The sequence below is a fragment of the Salmo salar genome, chromosome 02 (genome assembly GCF_965601325.2).
Source record: "Salmo salar chromosome 02, fSalSal1, whole genome shotgun sequence".
Lineage (NCBI taxonomy): Eukaryota > Metazoa > Chordata > Actinopteri > Salmoniformes > Salmonidae > Salmo > Salmo salar.
This window is the reverse complement of record NC_138292.1, coordinates 97,819,420-97,834,831: the sequence shown is the minus strand read 5'-3', so window position 1 is coordinate 97,834,831 and position 15,412 is coordinate 97,819,420. Positions and strand designations below refer to the sequence as shown.

General features: G+C 38.9%; 16 non-coding genes across 16 annotated transcripts; all 16 read right to left on the bottom strand.

The window, feature by feature from the left end:
- Positions 1-196: 196 nt before the first annotated feature.
- Positions 197-269, bottom strand: trnam-cau (transfer RNA methionine (anticodon CAU)). The gene has a single exon. It is a non-coding gene; the product is annotated as a tRNA-Met (tRNA).
- Positions 270-1,013: 744 nt separating this feature from the next.
- Positions 1,014-1,086, bottom strand: trnam-cau (transfer RNA methionine (anticodon CAU)). Its single transcript has one exon. It is a non-coding gene; the product is annotated as a tRNA-Met (tRNA).
- A 271-nt stretch (positions 1,087-1,357) lies between these two features.
- trnai-uau (transfer RNA isoleucine (anticodon UAU)) lies at positions 1,358-1,430 on the bottom strand. The gene has a single exon. It is a non-coding gene; the product is annotated as a tRNA-Ile (tRNA).
- Positions 1,431-1,714: 284 nt separating this feature from the next.
- On the bottom strand, positions 1,715-1,787 carry trnam-cau (transfer RNA methionine (anticodon CAU)). Its single transcript has one exon. It is a non-coding gene; the product is annotated as a tRNA-Met (tRNA).
- Positions 1,788-2,058: 271 nt separating this feature from the next.
- Positions 2,059-2,131, bottom strand: trnai-uau (transfer RNA isoleucine (anticodon UAU)). The gene has a single exon. It is a non-coding gene; the product is annotated as a tRNA-Ile (tRNA).
- Positions 2,132-4,851: 2,720 nt separating this feature from the next.
- On the bottom strand, positions 4,852-4,924 carry trnam-cau (transfer RNA methionine (anticodon CAU)). Its single transcript has one exon. It is a non-coding gene; the product is annotated as a tRNA-Met (tRNA).
- Positions 4,925-6,241: 1,317 nt separating this feature from the next.
- On the bottom strand, positions 6,242-6,314 carry trnam-cau (transfer RNA methionine (anticodon CAU)). Its single transcript has one exon. It is a non-coding gene; the product is annotated as a tRNA-Met (tRNA).
- Positions 6,315-7,058: 744 nt separating this feature from the next.
- On the bottom strand, positions 7,059-7,131 carry trnam-cau (transfer RNA methionine (anticodon CAU)). The gene has a single exon. It is a non-coding gene; the product is annotated as a tRNA-Met (tRNA).
- A 271-nt stretch (positions 7,132-7,402) lies between these two features.
- On the bottom strand, positions 7,403-7,475 carry trnai-uau (transfer RNA isoleucine (anticodon UAU)). The gene has a single exon. It is a non-coding gene; the product is annotated as a tRNA-Ile (tRNA).
- Positions 7,476-7,759: 284 nt separating this feature from the next.
- On the bottom strand, positions 7,760-7,832 carry trnam-cau (transfer RNA methionine (anticodon CAU)). The gene has a single exon. It is a non-coding gene; the product is annotated as a tRNA-Met (tRNA).
- A 271-nt stretch (positions 7,833-8,103) lies between these two features.
- Positions 8,104-8,176, bottom strand: trnai-uau (transfer RNA isoleucine (anticodon UAU)). Its single transcript has one exon. It is a non-coding gene; the product is annotated as a tRNA-Ile (tRNA).
- A 291-nt stretch (positions 8,177-8,467) lies between these two features.
- Positions 8,468-8,540, bottom strand: trnam-cau (transfer RNA methionine (anticodon CAU)). Its single transcript has one exon. It is a non-coding gene; the product is annotated as a tRNA-Met (tRNA).
- A 1,327-nt stretch (positions 8,541-9,867) lies between these two features.
- trnam-cau (transfer RNA methionine (anticodon CAU)) lies at positions 9,868-9,940 on the bottom strand. Its single transcript has one exon. It is a non-coding gene; the product is annotated as a tRNA-Met (tRNA).
- A 2,390-nt stretch (positions 9,941-12,330) lies between these two features.
- trnam-cau (transfer RNA methionine (anticodon CAU)) lies at positions 12,331-12,403 on the bottom strand. The gene has a single exon. It is a non-coding gene; the product is annotated as a tRNA-Met (tRNA).
- A 627-nt stretch (positions 12,404-13,030) lies between these two features.
- trnam-cau (transfer RNA methionine (anticodon CAU)) lies at positions 13,031-13,103 on the bottom strand. The gene has a single exon. It is a non-coding gene; the product is annotated as a tRNA-Met (tRNA).
- An 849-nt stretch (positions 13,104-13,952) lies between these two features.
- Positions 13,953-14,025, bottom strand: trnam-cau (transfer RNA methionine (anticodon CAU)). Its single transcript has one exon. It is a non-coding gene; the product is annotated as a tRNA-Met (tRNA).
- Between the last annotated feature and the right edge of the window lie 1,387 nt (positions 14,026-15,412).

The following is a 15,412-nucleotide window of genomic DNA, read 5'->3' as shown; positions in this document are numbered from 1 at the left end:
GCCAAAATGTATGGTCTGAAAGTCCATATCACCTGAGAAAAAAACAATGATTTCATTCTAAAGTAAAAAATATAGATATCGACCTTAAGATGTGGTATCCACTGTGACAAAAGTATGTATTGTCTGAAAGTCCAAAACCACTGAGAATTAATTTTCACTTCATCTTCAGACAACACTGTCTTTTTAAAAGCTTTGCTGCCCCGTGTGAGGATCGAACTCACGACCTTCAAATTATGAGACTGACGCGCTACCTACTGCGCTAACGAGGCACAGTTCATCAACAAATCGAAAGAAGATATTATCGATACCGACCTTCACTTTTTGACAGTGACGTTGTAAGCACCGTGCCAAAATGTATGGTCTGAAAAACCACAACACCTGAGAAAAAAACTATGATTTCATTCTAAAGTAAAACAATTTGATATCGACCTTAAGACGTGGTTTCCACCGTGACAAAAGTATGTATTGTCTGTAAGTCCAAAACCACTGAGAATTAATTTTCACCATCAGACAACAGTCGTTTTATAAGCTTTGTTGCCCTGTGTGAGGATCGAACTCACGACCTTTAGATTATGAGACTGACGCGCTGCCTGCTGCACCAACGAGGTACATTAAAGCATGAAGTGTAAGAAAAAATATCGATACCGACCTTCAGATTTTGACAGTGACGTTGTAACCACCGTGCCAAAATGTATGGTCTGAAAGTCCACAACACCTATGAAAAAAACAATGATTTCATTCTAAAGTAAAAAATATAGATTTCGATTCCGACCTTCAGATTTTGACAGTGACGTTGTAAGCACCGTGCCAAAATGTATGGTCTGAAAGTCCACAACACCTAAGAAATAAACAATGATTTCATTCTAAAGTAAAAAATATAGATATCGATACCGACCTTCAGATTTTACAGTGACGTTGTAAGCACCGTGACAAAAGTATGTATTGTCTGAAAGTCCAAAACCACTGAGAATTAATTTTCACCTTCAGACAAAATTGTCGTTTAAAGGCTTTGCTGCCCCGTGTGAGGATCGAACTCACGACCTTCAGATTATGAGACTGACGCGCTGCCTGCTGCGCCAACAAGGCACGTTAAATCATTAAGTGTAAGAAAAAATATCGATACCGACCTTCACTTTTTGACAGTGACGATGTAAACACCGTGCCAAAATGTATGGTCTGAAAGTCCACAACACCTGAGAAAAAAACTATGATTTCATTCTAAAGTAAAACAATTTGATATCGACCTTAAGATGTGGTATCCACCGTGAGAAAAATATGTATTGTCTGAAAGTCCAAAACATCTGAGAATTAATTGTCACTTCATCTTCAGACAAAACTTTCTTTTTAAAATCTTTGCTGCCCCGTGTGAGGATCGAACTCACGACCTTCAGATTATAAGACTGATGCACTACCTACTGCGCTAACGAGTCACATTACATGAAGACATCGAAATAAGAAATGATCGATACCGACCTTCAGATTTTGACAGTGACGTTGAAAGCACCGTGCCAAAATGTATGGTCTGAAAGTCCACAACACCTAAGAAATAAACAATGATTTCATTCTAAAGTAAAAAATATAGATATCGATACCGACCTTCAGATTTTACAGTGACGTTGTAAGCACCGTGACAAAAGTATGTATTGTCTGAAAGTCCAAAACCACTGAGAATTAATTTTCACCTTCAGACAAAACTGTCGTTTAAAGGCTTTGCTGCCCCGTGTGAGGATCGAACTCACGACCTTCAGATTATGAGACTGACGCGCTGCCTGCTGCGCCAACAAGGCACGTTAAATCATTAAGTGTAAGAAAAAATATCGATACCGACCTTCACTTTTTGACAGTGACGATGTAAGCACCGTGCCAAAATGTATGGTCTGAAAGTCCACAACACCTGAGAAAAAAACTATGATTTCATTCTAAAGTAAAACAATTTGATATCGACCTTAAGATGTGGTATCCACCGTGACAAAAATATGTATTGTCTGAAAGTCCAAAACATCTGAGAATTAATTGTCACTTCATCTTCAGACAAAACTTTCTTTTTAAAATCTTTGCTGCCCCGTGTGAGGATCGAACTCACGACCTTCAGATTATAAGACTGATGCACTACCTACTGCGCTAACGAGTCACATTACATGAAGACATCGAAATAAGAAATGATCGATACCGACCTTCAGATTTTGACAGTGACGTTGAAAGCACCGTGCCAAAATGTATGGTCTGAAAGTCCACAACACCTAAGAAATAAACAATGATTTCATTCTAAAGTAAAAAATATAGATATCGATACCGACCTTCAGATTTTGACAGTGACGTTGTAAGCACCGTGACAAAAGTATGTATCGTCTGAACGTCCAATACCACTGAGAATTAATTTTCACTTCATCTTCAGAAAACACTGTCTTTTTAAAAGCTTTGCTGCCCCGTGTGAGGATCAAACTCACGACCTTCACATTATGAGACTGACGCGCTACCTACTGCGCTAACGAGGCACATTTAATCAAGAAATCGAAAGAAAAAATTATCGATACCGACATTCACTTTTTGACAGTGACGTTGTAAGCACCGTGCCAAAATGTATGGTCTGAAAAACCACAACACCTGAGAAAAAAATTATGATTTCATTCTAAAGTAAAACAATTTGATATCGACCTTAAGATGTGGTTTCCACCGTGACAAAAGTATGTATTGTCTGAAAGTCCAAAACCACTGAGAATTAATTTTCACTTCATCTTCGGACAACACTGTCTTTTTAAAAGCTTTGCTGCTCGTGTGAGGATCGAACTCACGACCTTTAGATTATGAGACTGACGCGCTACCTACTGCGCTAACTAAGAACATTTAATGAACAAATCGAAAGAAAAAATTAGCGATACCGACCTTCACTTTTTGACAGTGACGTTGTAAGCACCGTGCCAAAATGTTAGGTCTGAAAAACCACAACACCTGAGAAAAAAACTATGATTTCATTCTAAAGTAAAACAATTTGATATCGACCTTAAGACGTGGTTTCCACCGTGACAAAAGTATGTATTGTCTGTAAGTCCAAAACCACTGAGAATTAATTTTCACCATCAGACAACTGTCTTTTTATAAGCTTTGCTGCCTCGTGTGAGGATCGAACTCACGACCTTTAGATTATGAGACTGACGCGCTGCCTGCTGCACCAACGAGGAACATTAAAGCATGAAGTGTAAGAAGAAATATCGATACCAAATTTCAGATTTTGACAGTGACGTTGTAACCACCGTGCCAAAATGTATGGTCTGAAAGTCCACAACACCTAAGAAAAAAACAATGATTTCATTCTAAAGTAAAAAATATAGATATCGATACCGACCTTCAGATTTTACAGTGACGTTGTAAGCACCGTGACAAAAGTATGTATTGTCTGAAAGTCCAAAACCACTGAGAATTAATTTTAACCTTCAGACAAAACTGTCTTTTATAAGCGTTGCTGCCCCGTGTGAGGATCGAACTCACGACCTTCAGATTATGAGACTGATGCGCTGCCTGCGCGCCAACAACGCACGTTAAATCATTAAGTGTAAGAAATAATATCGATACCGACCTTCACTTTTTGACAGTGACGATGTAAGCACCGTGCCAAAATGTATGGTCTGAAAGTCCACAACACCTGAGAAAAAAACTATGATTTCATTCTAAAGTAAAACAATTTGATATCGACCTTATGATGTGGTTTCCACCGTGACAAAAGTATGTACTGTCTGAAAGTCCAAAACACTGAGAATTTATTTTCACCTTCAGACTACAGTATCATTTTATAAACTTTGCTGCCCCATGTGAGGATCGAACTCACGACCTTCAGATTATGAGACTGACGCACTGCCTGCTGCGCCAACGAGGCACATTAATTCATTAAGTGTAAGAAAAAATATCGATACCGACCTTCACTTTTTGACAGTGACGTTGTAAGCACCGTGCCAAAATGTTAGGTCTGAAAAACCACAACACCTGAGAAAAAAACTATGATTTCATTCTAAAGTAAAACAATTTGATATCGACCTTAAGACGTGGTTTCCACCGTGACAAAAGTATGTATTGTCTGTAAGTCCAAAACCACTGAGAATTTATTTTCACCATCAGACAACTGTCTTTTTATAAGCTTTGCTGCCTCGTGTGAGGATCGAACTCACGACCTTTAGATTATGAGACTGACGCGCTGCCTGCTGCACCAACGAGGAACATTAAAGCATGAAGTGTAAGAAGAAATATCGATACCAAATTTCAGATTTTGACAGTGACGTTGTAACCACCGTGCCAAAATGTATGGTCTGAAAGTCCACAACACCTAAGAAAAAAACAATGATTTCATTCTAAAGTAAAAAATATAGATATCGATACCGACCTTCAGATTTTACAGTGACGTTGTAAGCACCGTGACAAAACTATGTATTGTCTGAAAGTCCAAAACCACTGAGAATTAATTTTAACCTTCAGACAAAACTGTCTTTTATAAGCTTTGCTGCCCCGTGTGAGGATCGAACTCACGACCTTCAGATTATGAGACTGACGCACTGCCTGCTGCGCCAACGAGGCACATTAATTCATTAAGTGTAAGAAAAAATATCGATACCGACCTTCACTTTTTGACAGTGACGTTGTAAGCACCGTGCCAAAATGTATGGTCTGAAAGTCCACAACACCTAAGAAATAAACAATGATTTCATTCTAAAGTAAAAAATATAGATATCGATACCGACCTTCAGATTTTACAGTGACGTTGTAAGCACCGTGACAAAAGTATGTATCGTCTGAACGTCCAATAACACTGAGAATTAATTTTCACTTCATCTTCAGAAAACACTGTCTTTTTAAAAGCTTTGCTGCCCCGTGTGAGGATCGAACTCACGACCTTCAGATTATGAGACTGACGCGCTGCCTGCTGCGCCAACGAGGCACTTTTAAACCTTAAGCATAAAGAAAAAATATCGATAACGACCTTCAGATTTTGACAGTGACGTTGTAAGCACCGTGCCAAAATGTATGGTCTGAAAAACCACAACACCTGAGAAAAAAACTATGATTTCATTCTAAAGTAAAACAATTTGATATCGACCTTAAGATGTGGTTTCCACCGTGACAAAAGTATGTATTGTCTGAAAGTCCAAAACCACTGAGAATTAATTTTCACCATCAGACAACAGTTTTTTTATAAGGTTTGCTGCCCCGTGTGAGGATCGAACTCACGACCTTCAGATTATGAGACTGATGCACTGCCTGCTGCACCAACGAGGCACATTAAAGCTTTAAGTGTAAGAAAAAATATCGATACCGACCTTCAGATTTTGACAGTGACGTTGTAAGCACCGTGCCAAAATGTATGGTCTGAAAGTCCACAACACCTAAGAAAAAAACAATGATTTCATTCTAAAGTAAAAAATATAGATATCGACTTTAAGATGTGGTATCCACTGTGACAAAAGTATGTATTGTCTGAAAGTCCAAAACCACTGAGAATTAATTTTCACTTCATCTTCAGACAACGCTGTCTTTTTAAAAGCTATGCTGGCCCGTGTGAGGATCGAACTCATGACCTTCAGATTATGAGACTGACGCGCTGCCTACTGCGCTAACGAAGAACATTTAATCAACAATTCGAAAGAAAAAATTATCGATACCGACCTTCAGATTATGACAGTGACGTTGAAAGCACCGTGCCAAAATGTATGGTCTGAATGTCGACATCACCTGAGAAAAAAACAATGATTTCATTCTAAAGTAAAAAATATAGATATCGATACCGACCTTCAGATTTTGACAGTGACGTTGTAAGCACCGTGACAAAAGTATGTATCGTCTGAACGTCCAATACCACTGAGAATTAATTTTCACTTCATCTTCAGAAAACACTGTCTTTCAAAAGCTTTGCTGCTCAGTCTGAGGATCGAACTCACGACCTTCAAATTATGAGACTGACGCACTGCCTGCTGCGCCAACAAGGCACTTTTAAACATTAAGCGTAAAGAAAAAATATCGATAACGACTTTCAGATTTTGACAGAGACGTTGTAAGCACCGTGCCAAAATGTATGGTCTGAAAGTCCATATCACCTGAGAAAAAAACAATGATTTCATTCTAAAGTAAAAAATATAGATATCGACCTTAAGATGTGGTATCCACTGTGACAAAAGTATGTATTGTCTGAAAGTCCAAAACCACTGAGAATTAATTTTCACTTCATCTTCAGACAACACTGTCTTTTTAAAAGCTTTGCTGCCCCGTGTGAGGATCGAACTCACGACCTTCAAATTATGAGACTGACGCGCTACCTACTGCGCTAACGAGGCACAGTTCATCAACAAATCGAAAGAAGATATTATCGATACCGACCTTCACTTTTTGACAGTGACGTTGTAAGCACCGTGCCAAAATGTATGGTCTGAAAAACCACAACACCTGAGAAAAAAACTATGATTTCATTCTAAAGTAAAACAATTTGATATCGACCTTAAGACGTGGTTTCCACCGTGACAAAAGTATGTATTGTCTGTAAGTCCAAAACCACTGAGAATTAATTTTCACCATCAGACAACAGTCGTTTTATAAGCTTTGTTGCCCTGTGTGAGGATCGAACTCACGACCTTTAGATTATGAGACTGACGCGCTGCCTGCTGCACCAACGAGGTACATTAAAGCATGAAGTCTAAGAAAAAATATCGATACCGACCTTCAGATTTTGACAGTGACGTTGTAACCACCGTGCCAAAATGTATGGTCTGAAAGTCCACAACACCTATGAAAAAAACAATGATTTCATTCTAAAGTAAAAAATATAGATTTCGATTCCGACCTTCAGATTTTGACAGTGACGTTGTAAGCACCGTGCCAAAATGTATGGTCTGAAAGTCCACAACACCTAAGAAATAAACAATGATTTCATTCTAAAGTAAAAAATATAGATATCGATACCGACCTTCAGATTTTACAGTGACGTTGTAAGCACCGTGACAAAAGTATGTATTGTCTGAAAGTCCAAAACCACTGAGAATTAATTTTCACCTTCAGACAAAACTGTCGTTTAAAGGCTTTGCTGCCCCGTGTGAGGATCGAACTCACGACCTTCAGATTATGAGACTGACGCGCTGCCTGCTGCGCCAACAAGGCACGTTAAATCATTAAGTGTAAGAAAAAATATCGATACCGACCTTCACTTTTTGACAGTGACGATGTAAGCACCGTGCCAAAATGTATGGTCTGAAAGTCCACAACACCTGAGAAAAAAACTATGATTTCATTCTAAAGTAAAACAATTTGATATCGACCTTAAGATGTGGTATCCACCGTGACAAAAATATGTATTGTCTGAAAGTCCAAAACATCTGAGAATTAATTGTCACTTCATCTTCAGACAAAACTTTCTTTTTAAAATCTTTGCTGCCCCGTGTGAGGATCGAACTCACGACCTTCAGATTATAAGACTGATGCACTACCTACTGCGCTAACGAGTCACATTACATGAAGACATCGAAATAAGAAATGATCGATACCGACCTTCAGATTTTGACAGTGACGTTGAAAGCACCGTGCCAAAATGTATGGTCTGAAAGTCCACAACACCTAAGAAATAAACAATGATTTCATTCTAAAGTAAAAAATATAGATATCGATACCGACCTTCAGATTTTACAGTGACGTTGTAAGCACCGTGACAAAAGTATGTATTGTCTGAAAGTCCAAAACCACTGAGAATTAATTTTCACCTTCAGACAAAACTGTCGTTTAAAGGCTTTGCTGCCCCGTGTGAGGATCGAACTCACGACCTTCAGATTATGAGACTGACGCGCTGCCTGCTGCGCCAACAAGGCACGTTAAATCATTAAGTGTAAGAAAAAATATCGATACCGACCTTCACTTTTTGACAGTGACGATGTAAGCACCGTGCCAAAATGTATGGTCTGAAAGTCCACAACACCTGATAAAAAAACTATGATTTCATTCTAAAGTAAAACAATTTGATATCGACCTTAAGATGTGGTATCCACCGTGACAAAAATATGTATTGTCTGAAAGTCCAAAACATCTGAGAATTAATTGTCACTTCATCTTCAGACAAAACTTTCTTTTTAAAATCTTTGCTGCCCCGTGTGAGGATCGAACTCACGACCTTCAGATTATAAGACTGATGCACTACCTACTGCGCTAACGAGTCACATTACATGAAGACATCGAAATAAGAAATGATCGATACCGACCTTCAGATTTTGACAGTGACGTTGAAAGCACCGTGCCAAAATGTATGGTCTGAAAGTCCACAACACCTAAGAAATAAACAATGATTTCATTCTAAAGTAAAAAATATAGATATCGATACCGACCTTCAGATTTTGACAGTGACGTTGTAAGCACCGTGACAAAAGTATGTATCGTCTGAACGTCCAATACCACTGAGAATTAATTTTCACTTCATCTTCAGAAAACACTGTCTTTTTAAAAGCTTTGCTGCCCCGTGTGAGGATCGAACTCACGACCTTCAGATTATGAGACTGACGCGCTACCTACTGCGCTAACGAGGCACATTTAATCAAGAAATCGAAAGAAAAAATTATCGATACCGACATTCACTTTTTGACAGTGACGTTGTAAGCACCGTGCCAAAATGTATGGTCTGAAAAACCACAACACCTGAGAAAAAAATTATGATTTCATTCTAAAGTAAAACAATTTGATATCGACCTTAAGATGTGGTTTCCACCGTGACAAAAGTATGTATTGTCTGAAAGTCCAAAACCACCGAGAATTAATTTTCACTTCATCTTCGGACAACACTGTCTTTTTAAAAGCTTTGCTGCTCGTGTGAGGATCGAACTCACGACCTTTAGATTATGAGACTGACGCGCTACCTACTGCGCTAACTAAGAACATTTAATGAACCAATCGAAAGAAAAAATTAGCGATACCGACCTTCACTTTTTGACAGTGACGTTGTAAGCACCATGCCAAAATGTTAGGTCTGAAAAACCACAACACCTGAGAAAAAAACTATGATTTCATTCTAAAGTAAAACAATTTGATATCGACCTTAAGACGTGGTTTCCACCGTGACAAAAGTATGTATTGTCTGTAAGTCCAAAACCACTGAGAATTAATTTTCACCATCAGACAACTGTCTTTTTATAAGCTTTGCTGCCTCGTGTGAGGATCGAACTCACGACCTTTAGATTATGAGACTGACGCGCTGCCTGCTGCACCAACGAGGAACATTAAAGCATGAAGTGTAAGAAGAAATATCGATACCAAATTTCAGATTTTGACAGTGACGTTGTAACCACCGTGCCAAAATGTATGGTCTGAAAGTCCACAACACCTAAGAAAAAAACAATGATTTCATTCTAAAGTAAAAAATATAGATATCGATACCGACCTTCAGATTTTACAGTGACGTTGTAAGCACCGTGACAAAAGTATGTATTGTCTGAAAGTCCAAAACCACTGAGAATTAATTTTAACCTTCAGACAAAACTGTCTTTTATAAGCGTTGCTGCCCCGTGTGAGGATCGAACTCACGACCTTCAGATTATGAGACTGACGCACTGCCTGCTGCGCCAACGAGGCACATTAATTCATTAAGTGTAAGAAAAAATATCGATACCGACCTTCACTTTTTGACAGTGACGTTGTAAGCACCGTGCCAAAATGTATGGTCTGAAAGTCCACAACACCTAAGAAATAAACAATGATTTCATTCTAAAGTAAAAAATATAGATATCGATACCGACCTTCAGATTTTACAGTGACGTTGTAAGCACCGTGACAAAAGTATATATCGTCTGAACGTCCAATAACACTGAGAATTAATTTTCACTTCATCTTCAGAAAACACTGTCTTTTTAAAAGCTTTGCTGCCCCGTGTGAGGATCGAACTCACGACCTTCAGATTATGAGACTGACGCGCTGCCTGCTGCGCCAACGAGGCACTTTTAAACCTTAAGCGTGAAGAAAAAATATCGATAACGACCTTCAGATTTTGACAGTGACGTTGTAAGCACCGTGCCAAAATGTATGGTCTGAAAAACCACAACACCTGAGAAAAAAACTATGATTTCATTCTAAAGTAAAACAATTTGATATCGACCTTAAGATGTGGTTTCCACCGTGACAAAAGTATGTATTGTCTGAAAGTCCAAAACCACTGAGAATTAATTTTCACCATCAGACAACAGTTTTTTTATAAGCTTTGCTGCCCCGTGTGAGGATCGAACTCACGACCTTCAGATTATGAGACTGATGCACTGCCTGCTGCACCAACGAGGCACATTAAAGCTTTAAGTGTAAGAAAAAATATCGATACCGACCTTCAGATTTTGACAGTGACGTTGTAAGCACCGTGCCAAAATGTATGGTCTGAAAGTCCACAACACCTAAGAAAAAAACAATGATTTCATTCTAAAGTAAAAAATATAGATATCGACTTTAAGATGTGGTATCCACTGTGACAAAAGTATGTATTGTCTGAAAGTCCAAAACCACTGAGAATTAATTTTCACTTCATCTTCAGACAACGCTGTCTTTTTAAAAGCTATGCTGGCCCGTGTGAGGATCGAACTCATGACCTTCAGATTATGAGACTGACGCGCTGCCTACTGCGCTAACGAAGAACATTTAATCAACAAATCGAAAGAAAAAATTATCGATACCGACCTTCAGATTATGACAGTGACGTTGAAAGCACCGTGCCAAAATGTATGGTCTGAATGTCGACATCACCTGAGAAAAAAACAATGATTTCATTCTAAAGTAAAAAATATAGATATCGATACCGACCTTCAGATTTTGACAGTGACGTTGTAAGCACCGTGACAAAAGTATGTATCGTCTGAACGTCCAATACCACTGAGAATTAATTTTCACTTCATCTTCAGAAAACACTGTCTTTCAAAAGCTTTGCTGCTCAGTCTGAGGATCGAACTCACGACCTTCAAATTATGAGACTGACGCACTGCCTGCTGCGCTAACGAGTCACATTACATGAAGACATCGAAATAAGAAATGATCGATACCGACCTTCAGATTTTGACAGTGACGTTGTAAGCACCGTGACAAAAGTATGTATCGTCTGAACGTCCAATACCACTGAGAATTAATTTTCACTTCATCTTCAGAAAACACTGTCTTTTTAAAAGCTTTGCTGCCCCGTGCGAGGATCGAACTCACGACCTTCAGATTATGAGACTGACGTGCTGCCTGCTGCGCCAACGAGGCACTTTTAAATATTAAGCGTAAAAAGAAAAAATATCGATAACGACTTTCACTTTTTGACAGTGACGTTGTAAGCACCGTGCCAAAATGTATGGTCTGAAAAACCACAACACCTGAGAAAAAAACAATGATTTCATTCTAAAGTAAAAAATATAGATATCGACCTTAAGATGTGGTATCCACTGTGACAAAAGTATGTATTGTCTGAAAGTCCAAAACCACTGAGAATTCATTTTCACTTCATCTTCAGACAACACTGTCTTTTTAAAAGCTTTGCTGCCCCGTGTGAGGATCGAACTCACAACCTTCAGATTATGAGACTGACGCGCTGCCTGATGCACCAACGAGACACATTTAATCTATAAGTGTAAGAAAAAATATCTATACCGACCTTCAGATTATGACAGTGACGTTGAAAGCACCGTGCCAAAATGTATGGTCTGAATGTCGACATCACCTGAGAAAAAATCAATGATTTCATTCTAAAGTAAAAAATATAGATATCGATACCGACCTTCAGATTTTGACAGAGACGTTGTAAGCACCGTGCCAAAATGTATGGTCTGAATGTCGACATCACCTGAGAAAAAAACAATTATTTAATTCTAAAGTAAAAAATATAGATATCGATACCGACCTTCAGATTTTGACAGTGACGTTGTAAGCACCGTGACAAAAGTATGTATCGTCTGAACGTCCAATACCACTGAGAATTAATTTTCACTTCATCTTCAGAAAACACTTTTTTTTTAAAAGCTTTGCTGCCCCGTGTGAGGATCGAATTCACGACCTTCAGATTATGAGACTGACGCGCTGCCTGCTGCGCCAACGAGGCACTTCTAAACATTAAGCGTAAAGAAAAAATATCGATAACGACCTTCAGATTTTGACAGTGATGTTGTAAGCACCGTGCCAAAATGTATGGTCTGAAAGTCCACATCACCTGAGAAAAAAACTATGATTTCATTCTAAAGTAAAAAATATAGATATCGACCTTAAGATGTGGTATCCACTGTGACAAAAGTATGTATTGTCTGAAAGTCCAAAACAACTGAGAATTAATTTTCACTTCATCTTCGGACAACACTGTCTTTTTAAAAGCTTTGCTGCCCCGTGTGAGGATCGAACTCATGACCTTCAAATTATGAGACTGACGCGCTACCTACTGCGCTAACGAGGCACAGTTCATCAACAAATCGAAAGAAGATATTATCGATACCGACCTTCACTTTTTGACAGTGACGTTGTAAGCACTGTGCCAAAATGTATGGTCTGAAAAACCACAACACCTGAGAAAAAAACTATGATTTCATTCTAAAGTAAAACAATTTGATATCGACCTTAAGATGTGGTTTCCACCGTGACAAAAGTATGTATTGTCTGAAAGTCCAAAACAACTGAGAATTAATTTTCACCATCAGACAACAGTCTTTTTATAAGGTTTGCTGCCCCGTGTGAGGATCGAACTCACGACCTCTAGATTATGAGACTGACGCGCTGCCTGCTGCACCAACGAGGCACATTAAATCATTAAGTGTAAGAAAAAATATCGATACCGACTTTCAGATTTTGACAGTGACGTTGTAAGCACCGTGCCAAAATGTATGGTCTGAAAGTCCACAACACCTGAGAAAAAAACAATGATTTCATTCTAAAGTAAAAAATATAGATATCGATACCGACCTTCAGATTTTGACAGTGACGTTGTAAGCACCGTGACAAAAGTATGTATCGTCTGAACGTCCAATACCACTGACAATTAATTTTCACTTCATCTTCAGAAAACACTGTCTTTTAAAAGCTTTGCTGCCCCGTGTGAGGATCGAACTCACGACCTCCAGATTATGAGACTGACGCGCTGCCTGCTGCGCCAACGAGGCACTTTTAAACATTAAGCGTAAAGAAAAAATATCGATAACGACCTTCAGATTTTGACAGAGACGTTGTAAGCACCGTGCCAAATTGTATGGTCTGAAAGTCGACATCACCTGAGAAAAAAACAATGATTTCATTCTAAAGTAAAAAATATAGATATCGACCTTAAGATGTGGTATCCACCGTGACAAAAGTATGTATTGTCTGAAAGTCCAAAACCACTGAGAATTCATTTTCACTTCATCTTCAGAGAACATTTTCTTTTTAAAAGCTTTGCTGCCCCGGGTGAGGATCGAACTCACGACCTTCAGATTATGAGAAAGACGCGCTACCTACTGCGCTAACGAGGCACATTTAATCAACAAATCGAAAGAAAAAATATCGATACCGACCTTCACTTTTTGACAGTGACGTTGTAAGCACCGTGCCAAAATGTATGGTCTGAAAAACCACAACACCTGAGAAAAAAACAATGATTTCATTCTAAAGTAAAACAATTTGATATGGACCTTAAGATGTGGTTTCCACCGTTACAAAAGTATGTATTGTCTGAAAGTCCAAAACCACTGAGAATTAATTTTCACCATCAGAGAACAGTCTTTTTATAAGCTTTGCTGCCCCGTGTGAGGTTCGAACACACTACCTTCACATTATGAGAATGACGCAATGCCTGCTGCACCAACGAGGCACATTTAATCTATAAGTGTAAGAAAAAATATCTATACCGACCTTCAGATTATGACAGTGACGTTGTAAGCACCGTGACTAAAGTATGTATCGTCTGAACGTCCAATACCACTGAGAATTAATTTTAACTTCATCTTCAGACAACACTGTCTTTTTAAAAGCTTTGCTGCCCCGTGTGAGGATCGAACTCACGACCTTCAGATTATGAGACTGACGCGCTGCCTGCTGCGCCAACGAGGCACTTTTAAACATTAAGCGTAAAGAAAAAATATCGATAACGACCTTCAGATTTTGACAGAGACGTTGTAAGCACCGAGCCAAAATGTATGGTCTGAAAGTCCACATCACCTGAGAAAAAAACAATGATTTCATTCTAAAGTAAAAAATATAGATATCGACCTTAAGATGTGGCATCCACCGTGACAAAAGTATGTATTGTCTGAAAGTCCAAAACCATTGAGAATTAATTTTCACTTCATCTTCAGACAACACTGTCTTTTTAAAAGCTTTGCTGCCCCGTGTGAGGATCGAACTCACGACCTTCAGATTATGAGACTGACGCACTACCTACTGCGCTAAAGAGGCACAGTTCATCAACAAATCGAAAGAAAAAATTATCGATACCGACCTTCAGATTTTGACTGTGAAGTTGTAAGCACCGTGCCAAAATGTATGGTCTGAAAGTCCAGAAAACCTGAGAAAAAAACAATGATTTCATTCTAAAGTAAAAAATATAGATATCGACCTTAAGATGTGGTATCCGCCTTGACAAAAGTATGTATTGTCTGAAAGTCCAAAACCAAAGATATTTGATTTTCACTTCATCTTCAGACAACACTGTCTTTTAAAAGGGTTTGCTGCCCCGTGTGAGGATCGAACTGACGACCTTCAGATTATGAGACTGACGCGCTGCCTGCTGCGCCAACGAGGAAAAATAAATAATTAACCTGTAGGGGATAGGGGGCAGTATTTGCACGGCCGGATAAAAAAACTTACCCGACTTAATCTGGTTACTACTCCTGCCCAGTAACTAGAATATGCATATTATTGTTTGATTTGGATAGAAAACACCCTACAGTTTCTAAAACTGTTTGAATGGTGTCTGTGAGTATAACAGAACTAATTTGGCAGGCCAAAACCTGAGAATATTCAAAACAGGAAGCGCTCTCTCTGACTATTTCTTGGCCTTCTTGATCATCTCTAACCAAAACAGGGGATCTCTGGCATAACGTGACATTTTCTAACGCTCCCATAGGCTCTCAGAAGGCACCAGGACGTTGAATGGTGACTTTGCAGGCCATGGCTGAAAAACAGTAGCGCATTTGGATAGTGGTCGATCTGAGAACAATGAGACTGAGGCGCGTGCACGAGCTGACACCATGTTTTTACTTTTCCGTCTTTGAACGAAAACAGGGTTTCCCGGTCGGAATATTATCGCTTTTTTACGACAAAAATCGCATAAAAATTCATTTTAAACAGTGTTTGACATGCTTCGAAGTACGGTAATGGAATATTTAGACATTTTTTTGTCACGAAACGCGTCGGGCGCGTCACCCTTCTTTACACTTTGGATAGTGTCTTGAACGCACGAACAAAACGCCGCTATTTGGATATAACTATGGAGTAT